This window comes from Bos indicus x Bos taurus, chromosome 3, assembly GCF_003369695.1.
Source record: "Bos indicus x Bos taurus breed Angus x Brahman F1 hybrid chromosome 3, Bos_hybrid_MaternalHap_v2.0, whole genome shotgun sequence".
NCBI lineage: Eukaryota > Metazoa > Chordata > Mammalia > Artiodactyla > Bovidae > Bos > Bos indicus x Bos taurus.
This window is the reverse complement of record NC_040078.1, coordinates 107,015,028-107,033,993: the sequence shown is the minus strand read 5'-3', so window position 1 is coordinate 107,033,993 and position 18,966 is coordinate 107,015,028. Positions and strand designations below refer to the sequence as shown.

At 44.4% G+C, this 18,966-nt stretch overlaps 1 protein-coding gene and 1 non-coding gene across 5 annotated transcripts in view; one reads left to right on the top strand and one right to left on the bottom strand.

Annotated features, from left to right (window-relative positions):
- The window catches only part of MACF1 (microtubule-actin crosslinking factor 1), a 340,530-nt gene that overhangs the window by 26,347 nt on the left and 295,217 nt on the right, over positions 1-18,966 (top strand). The gene's annotated exons all lie outside the window — the stretch shown is intronic.
- On the bottom strand, positions 5,726-5,912 carry LOC113890651. The gene has a single exon (XR_003510602.1). It is a non-coding gene; the product is annotated as a U2 spliceosomal RNA (small nuclear RNA).

The following is an 18,966-nucleotide window of genomic DNA, read 5'->3' as shown; positions in this document are numbered from 1 at the left end:
GGGTACCCATGACGGCCAGGTGGGGAGGGCCAGGGAGGCATCCAAGAGGGGGTGACTGACTTGCCACCTAGATAGTGAAAAGGGGTACCCATGACGGCCAGGTGGGGAGGGCCAGGGAGGCATCCAAGAGGGAGTGACTGACTTGCCACCTAGATAGTGAAAAGGGGTACCCATGACGGCCAGGTGGGGAGGGCCAGGGAGGCATCCAAGAGGGGGTGACTGACTTGCCACCTAGATAGTGAAAAGGGGTACCCGTGACGGCCAGGTGGGGAGGGCCAGGGAGGCATCCAAGGGGGAGTGACTGACTTGCCACCTGGAGAAGTCAGGACTCTGGGCAGAAAGTTCAGGTGAAGGGCGTTCTGGGCAGCATGAACAGGAGGAGGGGTGGAGAGCCTTAGGAGAGGAAACATGGGATCTTAGTTAAGGGTGGAGTGGAGGATGTGAGGGGAGGAGAAATGAGATGAGGTAGGAAGAGTGGGCAGGGCTGGAATGTTGACTGATTCTCTGCCATACTGCAGAGAGTTTAGACCTCACCCTACAGGCTTTGGGGAGCCATTGAAGGATCTTAGGCAAGGAAGACTAGGATTGGATTTACACTTTAGAAATACCCCTGCTGTAGCAGGGTTGTGACAGAGGACTGGAGAGGGGCAAGGCTAATGACAGACCAGTTAGGCGGCTGTTAGAGTGATTTACGAGTGATTAGAGTTTAAACTAAGGTGTGGACATAGCAATGTGAAGTGGACAAATCAAGAAATGTTAAGGGGTAAAATCCATGGGTTTTGTTGACTAACTGGATGTGGTGTGAGAGGGGAGAACCTAGGATGACTTGCAGGCTTCTGTGTGGGTGGGTGGTGTCATTAACTAAAATCGGGATCTAAGGGGAGGAAGGCTATTTGTGGGGACTGGTGGCAGTGCTGGCGCAGGGGATGGTACTGAGTTCCGCTTTGGTTGTGTTGAAGTTGGGGTTTCTGAGGGGCGCCGGTAGAGGTGCCCTGCCGGAGGGCACCTATAGGATGTGGAGCTCAGGAGGGCTCTAGATAGGAGTGGATGGACCAGGAGGTTGCTGAGCGAGTGCGTGTACACTGAGAGACAAAACCTTGGGGAACTCCAAGGAGAGGGTGGCTTGGGGACCAGAGGAAGAGGATCCCGTGAAGGAAATTGTCCACCGAAAGTGAGCGCCCAGAGATGTAGGACGAAGAGGGGAGACCTGAGTTCAAGAAGGAAGTTGTGTCACATCGTGTCAGATTATTTAGAGGTCAAGCAAGACTTTCTCCTCTGTTAGAAAGGTCACCTTGTCCTGGAGCATTTTCAGTATGGAAAGTATAGTCCAGAAAGCAGTGGGTTGGGGAGTGAATGAGAAGTAGGTTTGGAAACCTGGACTTGGATGAAGCAGAGAGGAGGAAGGCCCAGACTAGTTAGAGGGGGATGTAGGGGTGGAGGGCATTTTGCTTGTTAACTGTAACACAGAATTAAACATTAACATGGAATTAAGTTTAAGTACTGTTTGGGAAGAGTCAGCAGAGGAAAGAATAAAATTCAAGGGAGGAAGAGAATAATTGATGAAAGCATGAGATCCAGAGTCCGAAGAGGAATGTGTCTGATGAGAAAGATGGAGGAAGGCAAGAATGCAGGTGGCCGAGCTGGTTGATTAGAGGCTAGGGAATTTCTCCTGATGGATTCTATTCTCTCTGGAAGTAGGGGGTGAAGTTGTCTGCTGAGAGTAGGGGTTGTGCGTCTGTGTGTGTGTGTGCGCATGCTTGCCCAGATGTGTTCATTCTCTCCCTCTAACTCCAGAAGCACTCAACAACCTGAGTCTAGACACTGAGAGAGCAGACAGGTGGATTGATCTGGGATCCAAGTTTTCCAGTGTAGGTTTGATGGAAGAATAAAGGGTCTTTACAGAACGGGGGTTGGGTGGGGTGGGGGGCTTCCTTGGTAGCTCAGCTGGTAAAGAATCCACTTGCAATGCAGGAGACCCTGGTTCGATTCCTAGTTTGGGAAGATCCCCTGGAGAAGGGATAGGTTACCCACTCCAGTATTCTTGGGCTTCCCTGGTGGCTCAGATGGTAAAGAATCTGCTTGCAATGTGGGAGACCTGGGTTCTGTCCCTGGGTAGGAAAAATCCCCTGTAGGAGGGCATGGCGACCCACTCCAATATTCTTGCCTGGAGAATCCCATGGACAGAGGAGCCTGGCAGACTACAGTCTATGGGGTTGCAAAGGCTTGGAGACAACTGAGTGACTAAGCACATATGCACAGAATCAGGGGTCTTTCTAAGAAAACGTAACATCTGCTTGGTTATTGATTGTTTATATTATTTTCTGACTTTTATTTTGTGCCCCTAGGAAAATTTTAAAGTCTTTCAGAACCTCATGTAACTTGTATATTCTTTTCTATCATTTAGTAAAGTACAGGGCAGGAATTGATTTTTTCTCTATTTGTTGACTTAATCTGACTTTTGCAGTTAGGAGCATCTTGACTCTTGACAAAGAGGGAGGCTTTTCTCCCCTGTGGTCTTTAATACTCGTCTCACTGTCTGTTGTGGGAGTCCTCATGAGCTAGCCTCGCTTACTCTCCCCAGGGCAGTTGAGCTCAGGAACATTGGTGCTTTCTATGAAGACTGCAGGATTAGTATTTCCTATTCTGTTTGGACCAGGCTTGTGAAGTCCGGGTTCTTTGCAAGACTAAACAGAGTGGCTATTGTGGAGGACGCAGCCTCCTTTTTGTTGATTTTGGCAGGCAGGCAGCGGACGTGATGGATTTGTTCTCATGACTCAGAACCTCCCCTGCCTTACCTTAGCAGGTTCAGTATAGTCAAAGTGAAGTCGCTCAGTCATGTCTGACTCTTTGTCACCACATGGACTGTAGCCTGCCAGGCTGTTCTGTCCGTAGGATTTTCCGGGCAAGAATATTGGAGTGGGTTTGCCATTTCCTTCTCCAGGAGATCTTTCCAACACAGGGATCAAACCCGCATCTCCTGCATTGCAGGCAGACTCTATACATCTGAGCCACCAGGGAAGGTTAATATATAATCACCAGGGAAGGTCAATATAATCACAATTTTTCAAATCATGATAGTGTCCTTCAGAGTTTATCTGACCTTTATATCTACAAAGAGTATTAGTTACCCTTCCCTTTGTCCTCTGCTTGCTTGGGTTTTTTACCTTTAGTGTAGAGGGTATTTCCTGGTGTATTAGGTCCCCTTCAGAATTGACTTAGGTCTTCCCCCTGTGATGTTCTCTGATGTAGTTGTTAACTGGTATGTTCTCCACAGTGTGACTTGTTTTCTGTTCTTCGTTTTGTAAATTTGGACTCTATATTGGGTAAACTTGATGTGAGTCATCCCTGGGAGTGGAAGGTGTGTCTCCACTAATTTGGAGAATCTTTGATCTCATTTCAGTCCCTGGTTTGGCTGATCCAGTACAGTTTCTGAGTCCTGCAGGAGGTGTGTGTGTGCACGCTTGTTTGTTCCTTGCCTCTCCTTTCACAAAACGCGGTGGATCACTCCAGGGGATGCTGCTTTACATGTATGATCACCCTCTGCTAGCCTTGTCATCACCATCAGCCAAAAAATGCCTCTGTTAGGAGCCTCTGTGAATGTAGCACAGTATCTACCACTGAATAAGTGGAGTTCATAAACCCTCTATCTGCCCCCCAGGAATGGAAGTATACAGTGGATGTTACAAATGACAGACAATAAAGAAAGGATAAGCAGTTGAACACATAATAGATGGTTACTCCTTTTTTAGCTATCATTTTCCCAATAGAAATTCTCCCTAAAAAGAGACCTAGTCCAGAGGGAAAGGGGTTTGACAGAGTCAAGCTTATCTTCTGTTCCAAGCAGAGTGACAGGGAGCGGCTGTCTGTGGCCCTTTGGTGTCAGGCCGTTTCTCTCAGTGCCCTTTCCAGTCGTGCAGAACCTTATTTCCATGTTCCCTCTCCATACAGCCAGGTCAGGATCCTAACTGCGCCCCCTGCTCTCTGTGGCCTGTGGCTGGAGTGGTAGGCAGGAGACCATCTGGAACACTTGGGTTCCCTGTACAATTGTAACATGAGGAAATTCATCCCTGACCTTCTGCAGACACTAGAAATGAGCCATGGGGTTGCTGTTGGATTGGAAAGAAACTGGTCTGGCCTGGTCTGGGGCACCTCTGGGCATCGGAATGTAGGACCCATCCCAGCCTCTGTTGGTTAGTTTCCCAAAAGGAGAGCGGACCAGACTAGTTTAGGCGGGGTGCTTTGAGATCCTCACCTCTCCCAGAGGACTGATTCATTGTTTTTATTGTTGTCATTTTTAATTAGTATCATAACACTCTTCATGTAGTGCTGCCTTTATTAGAAGAATGGGTGTCTGTGAGGGGCTGGAATTTCCCTCCACCTGCCTGTGGGAGGGAAAGCTTTAGAGGGAGCATTAGATTCCCATCTCGCAGGCCTCCTCTCTTGCATCATCCTGTGGGCGGCTCCTGGGGTGAGGCAGTGGAGGCCCTGGCATGAACATGCCATTGAGAAGGGATAAGAGGCAGTAGCCGCTGTAGCTGTGGGCACAGGCGGTCTGTTAGTAAGTCTGGGTGGGCATGGGGGCACTGCCCTGGGGGAGAGGCAGCCTGCCGTCCCTGTTGCTGCTGTTGGCGGCTTCCCTCTGTCTTTGTCTAAAAGCAGAGCCACAGTCTCTGCCTTCTTTCCTCTCCCGCCTCCTCCTCTTGATCACATCTCACTTTCGGGCTTGTAAAGATGTGTAATGCCTTCAGCAGATAGGCTTGTGATAATATGGAAAGTTGAAGAAATAAAAGCTCCAGAGATTAGAAAGTTGAGTGAGGATTTGATTAGTGGTTTAAGTATAACAAGTGTTTTTCTTGCAACTCATCATAAACCAAAACTGCCTTGTAGCATTTCTTACGTTTTGTTGTTGTTGTTGTTGTTAGTTAACTTTTTGTATGTATTTGTTTGAACTTCTCAACCTAATTATGATCTTGTTCAGGGTGTAGGTTGTGTCAAATGAGATGGATGTGATGTATCAATACTTGAAAAAAGTGAACCACTTTGCAAATATTGGTAGTGGTTATATTTCTTTGTTCTTCCAACAACTTACAGTACCTGCAATGGGTTTTTCCATACGATTGTCCCACAGACATCTCAAACTTGATATGTCCAAATGGGCATCATTGTCCCCCTCCCTGCTCCCAGACCTACTTCACTTCCTGGGTCCCCTGCTCAGCTGAATGTCTTCCTCACCCATCCAGGTGTCCAAGCCAGGAATCTGGCTTCATGCAGGTCTCCTCCCTCTCCTGCATCCTGCCCAGGCGACCAGGCTTTCAACAAGTCCCATGGATTCTGTCTCCTGTGACTCTCCACCGCTCATCTCCTCCAGTGCCACCGCTAATATATGAGTTCAGAGCCTTATCTCTTACCAGTACTGCTGTGATTGCTCTTTACTCCGACTTTGCTCTTACTTCAAACTCCTACCTGAAAAAACTTCCCAAAACTGTAAAACTGTTCACATCGGGTGGTATGTTAGTGTTGACGTTTTTTTTTTTGTCTCTGTTTCGGGTGGTAAAAGAAAAAAAAGCTCTGAAAAACCATCCCTACGTGTTTCTCAGAGGGTGCCTGTGCAGTTACACACAAGCTGTAGTGAAAAGCAAGAGTCAGAAAGACCAAAGGCCAAAGTCCTAGTTCTCCATGGCAGACCAACTAAAATCCACTTTTCTGCACCACTTTTTTCCCCGTGAGGGGGTGCACCGTTCTTGGAGGTACTGCAGTATCAGGTCAGAGCTAGGAGTGGATGGAGCAATCTCGTATCCCAACTCCCTGCTCCAAAAATCCATTTAATATATTGTCCTTGGATAGAGGGCGTATCAGATATTAAACTGGTAAGTGTGGGCAATTTTAAAGGAGCTAATAAAGGCAGAAGATATTTGTTGCTGTTATTAGCGGCTTCCTCTTGTTTATGTATTTGTCTAAAGGCAGAGCGGAAGTTCCTGCATGTTTTCATTTATTAACTCTTGTATTCCTAGTGCCCAGAAGAGTGTCTGGTGTACGCTGTTGTTTAGTCAGTTAGTTGTGTCCAACTCTTTGCAACCCCTAGGACCCCCGCCAGGCTCCTCTGTCCATGGGATTCTCCAGGCAAGAATACTGGAGTAGGTTGCCATTTTGCTTCTCCAGGGGATCTTCCTGACCCAGGGATCGAGCCTGCATCTCCTGTGTTGGCAGGCGGGTTCTTTACCATTGAGTAAGGTACTCAATAAATATTTGTCAAATGAATGAACTGGAAATGATCAGTTGAGCTCACTCTTGTTTCTCGGAAGGAAATGAAATGAGGAATGGAAAAGTGTTAGTAACTTGTCCAAGGTCATGTAACTAACTGGTGCCAGAGCCAGATCTCACCAGGCGAGTGGCGATTTTTCTTTCTTTCTTTTTTTTTAATGAAACCACGCCTAAACACAGTTCCTTTATGTGATTTGGAACAGATGCACATTATCGGCTTGACTGTGTATCCCTGTGAGCAGGGGTGGGGAGAGGAAACTAATACATATTAAACCCTGAATGCTAGGTGCTTTATCTCATTTAATCGTCACAAGTAGCATCCTGTGACAGTCCAGTGATATTGGTGGATATTGCAGATGAGGAGGCCAAAGCTTAAGGAACCTGAGTAAGTTCCCTGAGGGTCACATGCTGGTAAGCAGCTGAACTAGGTTTTTGTACTCAGGCCTGGTGAACTCCACTGGGCAGGAGGCCCTCTTACCTTAAATTCTGATTTTGTAGTCTAAGTTGCTTTAAAGCAACTTAAGATTTTCAAGTCAGACTGCTCTTGAAAATGGTCTGATTTGATTTGCTCAAATAGAGTTGCAGTACTGTTTATTGCTGTTGTTCAGTCCTTATGCTGTGCTGACTCTTTGGGACCCCATGGACTACAGCACACCAGGTTCCCCAGTCCTTCGCCATCTCCCAGAGTTTGCTCAGATTCATGTCCAGTGAATTGGTGATGGTATTTACCCATCTCATTCTCTGCCACCCCCTTCTCCTTCTGCCCTCAATCTTTCATAGCATCAGGGTCTTTTCCAGTGAATTGGCTCTGTACATCAAGTGGCCAAAGTACTGGAGCTTCAGCATCAGTCTTTCCATTGAATATTCAGGATTGTTTCAGTTTAGTTCAGTTCAGTCGCTCAGTCACGTCTGACTCTGCAATCCCATGGCCTGCAGCACTCCAGGCTTCCCTGTCCATCAACCAACTCCTGGAGCTTGCTCAAACTCATGTCCATCCAGACGGTGATACCATCCAACCATCTCATCCTGTCATCCCTTTCTCCTCCTGCTTTCAATCTTTCCCAGCATCAGGGTCTTTTCCAGTGAGTCATTTCTTCACATCAGGTGCCAAAGTACTGGAGTTTCAACTTCAGCATCAGTCCTTCCAATGAGTATTCAGAATTGTTTTCCATAAGCCAACCCCATGGAATAGAGGGAGGGATCGTGGTGACAGAGAGGGGTCTGTGGAGCTCTTGAGTCAAAAAACAATCCCATGCTCTGGGCAATGCTAGCCCGCCATTCAATTACATCACACAGAACTGAATTTCGGACTTGTTTTCTAACCTAGGCACCCAGGACCACTATCGAAAGGCTCAGGCCAGTGCGGCACTTCTGAATGTGTTTGGTAGTGTTCATAAGCACAAAGAGCACAAACAAAGACAGTACCTAAAAAATGTAGGCCAGGTAGAGCAGGAGAGAGGACTGCACCTGATTGAAGCTAGCTGTTTCTGTAGTAAGTAGGCAGACCGTAATTACCTGTGTTGCTCAGAGACCTAAACTGAGAGTGGGGGTGGGGAGAGGTCACACCCATTATCTTTGGAGAAATGATGGGAGTAAATAATCCTTAGTTTCCAATTTACTCCAGGAGCTTTCACTCACCTTTCAGAGTCACATGTGGACTTTGAGGTGGTACCTTGTCACCCCAGATCATCCAAGCATAAGGGTAACATTGTTTTTGTTAGAAATCCCCTTAGGTTCCCCAGCCATTCATTTTGAACTCCCTATTAGCTTCCTCTCCGTAGCTTTGTGTAGCCTGCCTTAGAAAAGAGAGTGGGGCCCAGGAGGGGAGAGGAAGGAGCAGGGAAGGTGGCAGAGAAACAAAGACTTAATTAGGAGGTTCCTCTGTCTTTTGGGAGTTAAAGTCCTTTTCATTAGCTGATTGCCCAGCTGGGAATGGAGACCCAGGAGGAGGAAGAATTGTAATGGAAGCAGAATAGTTAGAGACTTGGTGATCCAGGGCTAGCAGCATCCACAGCACCTGGGAGCTGGTTAGAAATGCACAGTGTTAGGCTCCACCCCCACCTATAAATCAGTTTTTATTTTAGCGAGATTCCCAGGTGATTCCATGAAAAATTTGAACAGCACCAAGTTGGTAATAAAGCAGTTCAGTGTAAGGGATTTTGGAGTCTGATAGATCTGGGATTGAGACCTGGTTTGGCCATTGAATAGCTGTGTGACCTTGGATGAATTCTTTAACCTCTCTATGTCTCAGCTTCTTATCTGCAGAATAAGGGAACTCTCTACTTCAATGGGCTGCTGGGGAGAGTAAATGAAATACTGATTCTTTCTGCAGTTGATGGTGTCTTAGATTTAATGAAATTTAGTATTGTCTGTAACATATCAAATACTGAGCCTGGTACAGAGTAAAAAATAAATGTTATTGCTAATAACTGAATTAGGCAAATTTACAGGAACAAAGAGCCTATTTCTCGTTTCCCTCTCTATCTCTCAATGAGTGCATTTGTCTGCAGTTTAATAAAACTACAGTCAGTATATGTATCCTCTTTGATGTTTTACTTAGCATTATTTAATAATAGTTGGAGCAGAAGCAGTTAACAAATATAACATGTATTAATATTCCAGGCACAAAAATTTATGTGTGTCTTTATTCATTCAGTCCTTAGAGTAGTGATGTAAGACAGGATCTCCATTTTCAGGTAAGGAAACCAAACAGAGAGGTAAAGTGACTTGCCCAAATCACACAGGTGGTAAATTGCAGAGCCAAGGTTTGAACTGAGGTGGCACCCCACTCCAGTACTTTTGCCTAGAAAATCCCATGGACAGAGGAGCCTGGTGGGCTGCAGTCCATGGGGTTGCTAGAATCGGACACGACTGAGCGACTTCCCTTTCACTTTTCACTTTCATGCATTGGAGAAGGAAATGGCAACCCACTCCAGTGTTCTTGCCTGGAGAATCCTAGGGACGGGAAAGCCTGGTGGGCTGCCGTCTCTGGGGTCGCACAGAGTCGGACACGACTGAAGCGACTTAGCAGCAGCAGCAGCAGTCAGTTTCTAGCATCCGTGCTCTCTGTTTTCATGTATTGCTGTTGTCCTCAAATTTATGGGATGTAATGGAAATCAGGAGACGGGTTGGGTACCTAATTCTGATACTAACTAATTTGTGATTCTGGTCAAGTCAATTTACTTCTTTGGGCCAGTTTCCTTATGTAAAAATGGGAGAAATAGATGGGATTTATAAAGTCTCTTTATTAATTCACTCAACATACAGTGCTTGAAATTAATAAAAGATTGTTAATTGGTTCAAAAGTACTTGCTGAAGCAGGTTGGTTTAGTTAAAAACAAGGGGTTGGAATCTTGGCTCAGCCACTTTCTGGCTGTATGATGTTGGGTAACTTCCTTAACCTTTCTAAACATTTATTTCCTCACTAGTAATGGGGAGATAGTTCATACCATGCAGGGATTTATGAAATTTGAATAAGATAATGTGTATTAGCACCAAATATCCATGAGGCACACAGTGGATAATGTGCAAGGGTTTGCTTTCCTTCTTTCTTTACATCCGGGGATGGTTAAGGAAGCAGATTCAAAACCTAGTCCTGGATCACTAGGTTCAAAAGGAGTAAGAATCTATATTGGGCCTAGTGTCTTTTTCCCATAGTGGTATTTTCATTGTTGGGGGAAAAAAGTGTATAAATAGCCAGGTCCTGTCATTTTTAAGTAATCCACCTTTGATTTTAAATTAAAATTTGCTTAAAAAATATGTAGTTTATCAGCAGTTGTTTAGTCACTAAGTCATGTCTGACTCTCTTGCGACCCCATGGACCGTAGCCCACCAGGCTCCTCTGTCCATGGTATTTCCTAGGCAAGAATACTAGAGTGAGCTGCCATTTCCTTCTCCGGGGGATCTTCCCCACCCAGGGATCTAACCCATATCTCCTGCATTGGCAGGTGGATTCTTTACCACTGAGCCACCAGGGAAGCCCCATTAAAGTAGGATAAATGCCAATTAAAAAAAATGGTGTACTGCTTTCCCGGGGCTGCCATAGCTAAGTACCACAAACTGAATGGCTTAACGCATTATTGACCAGAGATGTATTAATACATCCTTTGTTACCCAAACATTATTGGCCAGAGATGTTTTAGTATTCACTTACATAACAAATTGCTGGCCACCGGCATTAGTTTTCTGCAAAAATTCCCCAGTCAATAATGTGTTAAACAACAGAAATTTACTGTCTTACAGTTCTGGAAGCTAGATATCGGAAATCAGGGTGTGTCCGCAGGATTGACTGCTTCGGAGGCCTGTGAGGGAGAAGCTTCCAGGCCTTTTGCCCAGCTTCTAGCAGCCTCAGGCATTCCTTGGCTTGCAGGTGGCTTGTCTCTCTGTGCTTTTACACCATTCGTATGTGTCTGTCTTTTTATAAGAAAACCAGTCTTATATTGGGTTAGAGTTCACCCTGAGGATCTCATCTTAATTTAATCATTTGTAAAGCCCGTGTTTCTGAATAAAGTCACATTCACAGGTGCTGTGAGTTAGGACTTAAACATCTTTTGGGGGACACAATTCAAACAACAGTTTGTTTAGCTACTTCTAACCTGGAGAGAAGAATGTATGAAATTAACTTCTGCTTGTCTCTGAGAATTTATTACTAACATTTTTTTTTTAAACTTTATAAATGTGCATACATACACATCTCCTCCCTCTGGGACCTCCCTCCACCCCGGTCCACCTAATTCATCACAGAGCACTGAGCTGAGCTTCCTGTGCTTTATAGAAGGTTCCCACTAGCTAGCTATTTTATATATGGTAATGTGTATATATCAGTTGGAAAGAGTTTCAGAGTCACCTGATCATGCAGAGTTGATGTTTGTCTGCAGGTACCGGAACGGGTTCTGACTGAGGAGTCTCCCATGCTGTTTGGTTACTGCCCATCTTTGTGCCAGATAATGGTTTGAAATCCTCCTTTACCTCTCAAAGTCAATAGGAAGTTTTCATGCGAGCAGAGCAGTGATTTTCAGCCTTAAAAGTTTTTTCCCCGGCTTCTGAGGGCCACCTGCTCCCTGTGGCTCCCAGCCTCTTCCTCTATCTTGAAAGTCAGCCATGTTGAGTCTTTCACCATCTTTCCACCATCTTCCCTCTCTTCACTACGATTCTTTTGGTAGGGACCCAGGAAGAACCCAGGGTCACCCCCTGTCCTGCTAATTCTACATCTTGCTTTTGGCATCATTTAGGAAAGAGAGGGGAAATGGATCTGGTACATAGCATTGTAGGATATATTTTTTTTTTTTTAATGAACTGAATGGATTAATAATAATAGCTCCCATTAGTTGAATTTTTACCATGTGCCAGGGACTGTGTTAAGCACTTTATATACACTAGCCCATTTAATTCTCATAACAACCTCATAAAATAGATATCATTATTACCATTTTACAGAGGAGAGAGTGTAGGCACTTGTAGCTCAGTTGGTAAAGAATCTGCCTGCAATGCAGGAGACCCAGGTTTGATTCCTGGGTTGGGAAGATCCCCTGGAGAAGGAAATGGCAGCCCATTTCAGTATTCTTGTCTGGAGAATCCCATGGACAGAGGAGCCTGGCAGGCTACAGTCCATGGGGTCGCAGGAGTTGGACATGGCATACAGACTAAACCACCACCACAGAGGAGGAAAATGAAATTCAAGCCAGTGAAATAACTTGCCCAAGGTCACATCTAGAAATATAACTCTGTGGGGCAACAGAACTCCTGCTCTTAACCACCACATTATACTTTCCCTTCATTTCCTTGAATAGAACTGCTTGGCCCGAGCCTCCTCTTTTCTAAAAACTCCTACTTCTGACAGTACAGTGACTGAAGGGCCAGGAAAGTGACCTTTTACGCATTTTTTAGAGTTCTTATTGTTCGTGAGTGGGGAAGCGAGTGTGACTTGTGACCTCAGTTGGCACTTCTTACTTAGCGGTTTCAGTCTTGCCAAGGGGCCCTAGTCAGGTGTGGGACATTGTGAGTTACTTTAAAACAAAAAATACTGATCTGGAACTGAAGAGGAAAACACACAGGCTTCCTATGCTTATCTAACTCTCATTATGATTACAAAATTATACATGCTTATTGTAAACTTAAGCACTACAAATTAAAAGGTGAATGTTTTCAAGTCTTTCTCTCTCCAGTCTCACTGGTCAGGGTAAAGGGTCTTTTAAGTTTAGTTTGTATTCTTTCTGCTTTTTCCTTGCCAGGTTTACTGTTTGTTTGTTTGTTTGTTTTTTTAATTGAAGGATAGTTGAGTTATAGTGTTGTGTTAATTTCTGGTATACAAGTGATTTAGTTATTTATATATATACATACATGTCTATTCTTTTTTATATTGTTTTCCATTATGGTCTGTTGTAGGATATTGAATGTAGTTCCCTGTGCTACAGAATAGGACCTTGTTGTTTACCTGTTTTATGTATGGTAGTTTGTATCTGGGCTTCCCTGGTGGCTCAGATGGTAAAAAATCTGCCTGCAATGTGGGAAACCCAGGTTTGATCCCTGGGTTGGGAAGATCCCCTGGAGGAGGGCATGGCAACCCACTCTAGCGTTCTTGCCTGGAGAATCCCATGGGCAGAGGAGCCTAGCGGGCTACAGGCCATGGGGTCGCAAAGAGTTGGACACAGCTGAGCAACTAAGCACACACCCAGTTGGTATCTGCTAATCACAGACTCCTCATTTATCCCTCTCCCACTCTGCTTTCCCCTTTGGTAACCGTAAGTTTGTATTCTATGTCTGTGAGTCTGCTCCTGTTTAGTAAATAAGTTTATTTGTATCGTATTCTAGATTCCGCATTTAGGTAATATTGTATGGTATTTGTCTTTCTCTTTCTGACTTCACTTAGAATGATAATCTCTAGGTTAGTCCATGTTGCCACAATGACATGATTTCATTCTCTTTTATTGCCAGGCTTACTCTGGGCTTCTGTGGTGGCTCAGTGGTAAAGGATCTGCCTACCAATGCAGGAGTTGTAAATTTGATCCCTGGGTGGGGAAGATCCCTGGGAGAAGGAAATGGCAACCCACTCCAGTATTCTTGCCTGGGAAATCCCATGCACAAAGGAGCCTGGTGGGTTACAGTCCATGGGGTGGCAAAAGAGTAGGACACGACTTAGCGACTAATCCAAAAAATTAAAAAAGCAAACTTACTTTGGAACTGCCCCTCTTCCTCCTTTACTTCTTCATGTGGGTCATATCTCGTCTTGTCTCAAAGCCTAATCTATTTTATTTATTTACTAAAGGTGACATTTACCTCTGTGCCCTCTAGAAAGCAGTCTTTCATTGGCAAGGGCTTTGTAGGAGAGAGAGGCTGTAGATTCTAAGTCAGTTTAGCATAAGGCCAAAATTTCTTAGTAGAAGACACAGTCTCTCCTCATTTTGGCTCTGTGCTGTGACTCTTGTTTTAGACCCTTTGCTGTCATCCTTTGCTCTACTCAGGCACCTCTGCATGTCGTTTACTCACACTCCAAATCATTTCTAGTTCATTTGTCTGGCTCGCATTTTTGCGTCTGTCTGCAGAGTCCTCCTAAATCTATTCTTTTGAAAAACTTACCCTTCCTTACTCATTCCCAATCTTATGTTCTTATTGATGACTTTTTGAGTTCTTTTGAGTGAGTGAATTAGCCACTCTCTTTTCTCTGCTTTAATATTCGATGCACACATATATTACTTATTTTTATCATAGCGTTTATTTTTAATGCAAATGTTTTAGTGTATTTTTGTTGTGTTTATTGAGTAAATAAAAACCCATTATGATTTTTGCTTTGTGTAGACAATATTCATGTATTTATGTGGATCATTTTTAAAGTCTTTATTGAATTTGTTACAGTGTTGCTTCTGTTTTATGTTTCGTTGTTTTGGGTGCCAGGCACATGGGATTGTACCTCCCTGACCAGGGATTGAACCCACACCCCTTGCATTGGAAGGCAAAGTCTTAACTCCTGAACTGCCAGCGAAGTCCCAAGACAATATTCATCTGGATTTACCAAATATTTATCATTTTTTAAAAGTTGCTTTTCCTTTCTCCTAGCATGTCCAGTCTTCCATTTGGGATAATTTTCCTTTTGCTTGAAAAAGTCCCTGTACTGATAGTCTGTAGTGTGGCCTGCTGGGTAATACAGCCTCTTTGTTTGTATTGCCTCTTTATTTTTGTTGCCATCTGTCCGGCTTACTCTGGGGCTTCGTTTGGTATTTAGGACTTGTGCCTCTGCTAGCGCCGTCCCCTTTTCTGTCAGGGCTGTCCCCATCTCTTGAAATCCTACCTGAGAGCCCAGCTTGAGTGCTCCCTTTTCCCAGTACCCCTTTGGAAACCACACTGACCTGTGCTAACTCGGTCGCCTTCTGAACTCATAGCATTAATTTCTATCACTCATTGGCCAGTTGACCATGTCATGCTGTATGTCATCACTTGTATTTTATCTTTTGGTATTTAGCTTCCCATGGATTTGCCCAATTAGATTGTGCTTCTGGAGCTCACAGATTATGATTCTTCCTTCTGTCATTTTGTCTGGCTCAGTGCCCTGCATTCAGCAGGTATTCATCAAATGTCAGTGTGATTGGATTTTCTTAGTACTTCACACTCTGTTAAAGATCAGGTGTTCAAAGCCGGAACCCCAGGGAGCATTCAACTGATGACATCATCTTGGCTGCCTATCACGAGGGGCGTGTGCTACTGAGGAGTGTCAGCAGACGAAACACTTGCACAGCAGGTTATGCTTCCTCCTCTAATGAATGGGATTCAGATTCCAGGTTGGGGAAAAGATAGTAAGTGTAGGAGGAGGGCTGATAAGGGGATGGAAGGGAGGTTGCTACATTATTAGATATGAGGGTATGACTTTATTAAACACATAACTAGAAGGATGGCGTAATGCAGAGAGAAACTCCTTGGAACCAGGAGGCGGATCAAGTAAACCAGCTTCTCTGGTACAAACCAGTTATTAATTGCCATTCATTTTCTTTGCCATAAACCTGTACCATGCAGCTACTTGCTTTCTCATTAGAATGAGTCTGGGGAAAAGGCTTAGTTTAGAATTAGGAAATCCAAGGGAGGTGCAGGATAGCCAGAGTGGTCTCAGGGGTGGGGATGTACCTTTCATTTGCTTTCCCAGCCGTAGACCTGAGCGGTTGCCAGGATATGCTTGAGTCTTCTTGTAGGGATTTCTACTAGAGTAGTAGGAAACCTTTTATTTCTACCCCTACTACTTCCTTTTTTGCCCATCTTTCTTCCTTCCTTCACAGATGCCCTCCTAGCACACACACACTAGATTGGTCATCAGACTCATCTCTGAGGCCCACATATGCAGTGGACACTGCTGCTAGGTGCCCAGGCCTCGAATGTGATCCGTCTAGTCTCCACTCCTCTGGCCTCCCCAAAGGATAGGAAGGTAGAGGAAAGGAAATCAGATCAGATCGGATCAGTCGTGTCTGACTCTTTGCGACCCCATGAATCGCAGCACACCAGGCCTCCCTGTCCATCACCAACTCCCGGAGTTCACTCAGACTCAGTCCATCGAGTCAGTGATGCCATCCAGCCATCTCATCCTCTGTCGTCCCCTTCTCCTCCTGCCCCCAATCCCTCCCAGCATCAGAGTCTTTTCCAATGAGTCAACTCTTCGCATGAGGTGGCCAAAGTACTGGAGTTTCAGCTTTAGCATCATTCCTTCCAAAGAAATCCCAGGGCTGATCTCCTTCAGAATGGACTGGTTGGATCTCCTTGCAGTCCAAGGGACTCTCAAGAGTCTTCTCCAACACCACAGTTCAAAAGCATCAATTCTTCGGCACTCAGCCTTCTTCACAGTCCAACTCTCACATCCATACGTGACCACAGGAAAAACCATAGCCTTGACTAGACGGACCTTTGTTGGCAAAGTAATGTCTCTGCTTTTGAATATGCTATCTAGGTTGGTCATAACTTTCCTTCCAAGGAGTAAGCGTCTTTTAATTTCATGGCTGCAGTCACCATCTGCAGTGATTTTGGAGCCCAGAAAAATAAAGTCTGACACTGTTTCCAAACCCATCTATTTCCCATGAAGTGGTGGGACCGGATGCCATGATATTCGTTTTCTAAATGTTGAGCTTTAAGCCAACTTTTTGGCTTTTTCCACTTTCACTTTCATCAAGAGACTTTTTAGTTCCTCTTCACTTTCTGCCATAAGGGTGGTGTCATCTGCATATCTGAGGTTATTGATATTTCTCCCGGCAGTCTTGATTCCAGCTTGTGTTTCTTCCAGTCCAGCGTTTCTCATGATGTACTCTGCATAGAAGTTAAATAAGCAGGGTGACAATATACAGCCTTGACGTACTCCTTTTCCTATTTGGAACCAGCCTGTTGTTCCATGTCCAGTTCTAACTGTTGCTTCCTGACCTGAATACAAATTTCTCAAGAGGCAGATCAGGTGGTCTGGTATTCCTATCTCTTTCAGAATTTTCCACAGTTTCTTGTGATCCACACAGTCAAAGGCTTTGGTATAGTCAATAAAGCAGAAATAGATAGTTTTCTGGAACTCTCTTGCTTTTTCCATGATCCAGCGGATGTTGGCAATTTGATCTCTGGTTCCTCTGCCTTTTCTAAAACCAGCTTGAACATCTGGAAGTTCACGGTTCACATATTGCTGAAGCCTGGCTTGGAGAATTTTGAGCATTACTTTACTAGCGTGTGAGATGAGTGCAGTTGTGCGGTAGTTTGAGCATTCTTTGGCATTGCCTTTCTTTGGGATTGGAATGAAAACTGACCTTTTCCAGTCCTGTGGCCACTGCTGAGTTCTCCAAATTTGCTGGCATATTGAGTGCAGCACTTTCACAGCATCATCTTTCAGGATTTGGAATAGCTCAACTGAAATTCCATCACCTCCACTAGCTTTGTTCGTAGTGATGCTTTCTAAGGCCCACTTGATTTCACATTCCAGGATGTCTGTCTCTAGGTCAGTGATCACACCATCGTGATTATCTGGGTCATGAAGATCTTTTTTGTACAGTTCTTCTGTGTATTCTTGCCATCTCTTCTTAATATCTTCTGCTTCTGTTAGGTCCATACCATTTCTGTCCTTTATCGAGCTCCTCTTTTCATGAAATGTTCCTTTGGTATCTCTGATTTTCTTGAAGTGTGATAGTTTAAACCCTTCTGTAATGTAGAGGGCAGAATGTTTTGATTACTTGATTTAGGCACGTTGGGGTCTCCTAATAGGAGAATCTATTGTTTTGCTGATAGAAAGCGTTACTTCATTCTTCTTTTTTTTGTGAGTAATATGGACCTAGAAAAAGTCTTGTGCTGAGGGTTTGGTAGCTGCCCTGAGAGGGAAAAGGTCACTCTCGGACTTGATTTTATTTCCATCAGTGGTTTGTCGTTTTCAGAAGATGAAAATTAATGGTGCTTTGAACAGAGTATAGAGTATAAATATAGCTAAGACCCTAATACATTTAAAATGATGGGGCTTTGGTTTTAAAAACACATTTTTAAAGTACATTGTTTTAGGCTAGATGTCTTGCTACTGTTTGTGGACTGATTTAGCTGCAGACTAATCTGGAGGGGATAACAATACTAAATGACTTTTTTTTTTTTTTAGACTATAATTGCTTTACAATGTTGTGTCAGTTTCTGCTGTACAACAGAATGAATCAGCTTTATGTATACATATATCCCCTCTAAATGACTTTTAAATCATCAAACATTGTGATGTTAACTGTGACTGTTTCGGTGGGGAGAGTTTTTGTCCACAGGAGTAGTGTGGGTTTCCTTTCTCTCCCTTCGGGTAAAGTCTCCTGCGTGTCCCATTCTCTGGCTGTGGGAGTGATGGACAGTGGGGAAGAGTTAGTACACTCATTTCATTGTTCAGGTGGTTTCCTGGGTGCGGTTCTGCAGGGCTTCCTCTGAGAGCTGACTCAAGAATTCTCTCCCATTGTGGTAATGTTCTTGTTTTTACATGCCATACCAGTTTGCAGCCTTGGCGTTTGGGGGAGCACCATTTGGAGGTGTCAAGTCGGGAATGAGGAAAGTAAAAATATTTTCAGAGGTTCCTTGAGAGAAAGCTTCCTTTCACTGGACATACCAGTTCTCCCTAGATGCTGTGGCGCGAGAACTGAAGCATCCTAAGCATATATTCTTCCTTTTTGATGTCACTGATTCCTCTGAATAACAGTTACATGTTTGTCTTTCTGTGTCCAATGAGACTGTGCATCCTGAGAACTGAGACAGCATCTCATCCATCTTTTAGTCCTCAAAGTTTAGCACAGCGCCCAGCTTGAAGTCAGTGTTTATAAATGTATGTTAGGTTGAATAATGGAGAGAAGCTTTAAATGCACTGCATGCCAGCAGACATGCCTGGCATGTTGAGTTGGGAAACATTAGTAGAAAATGGAGATAGGAGAGAGCGAGATAAAGGAGTTTTTGTGGATAGGATACAGGGAATTTTCGTTGCCTAAGAATTACTTGAGAAGCAGTTGTTTTGCAGTCTTCCTTCATGTGAGAAAGCATTTAAAAGTTGAATGTTAGTTCCATCTGACTAGCTAATGACCTTGGATAAGGCTTCTAATCACTGACCTTCTTTGTGGCAGGGACTAAAGATACATGCTTGTCCCTCTCAAATGGAAAAGGGGGGTGTCAGGGTTAGATTGTGGGTGGGAAAGAAGGCATTGAGACCCTGCTAAGCAGCATTGTGGAAACATAAAGCTGTTATAATAATGGTGC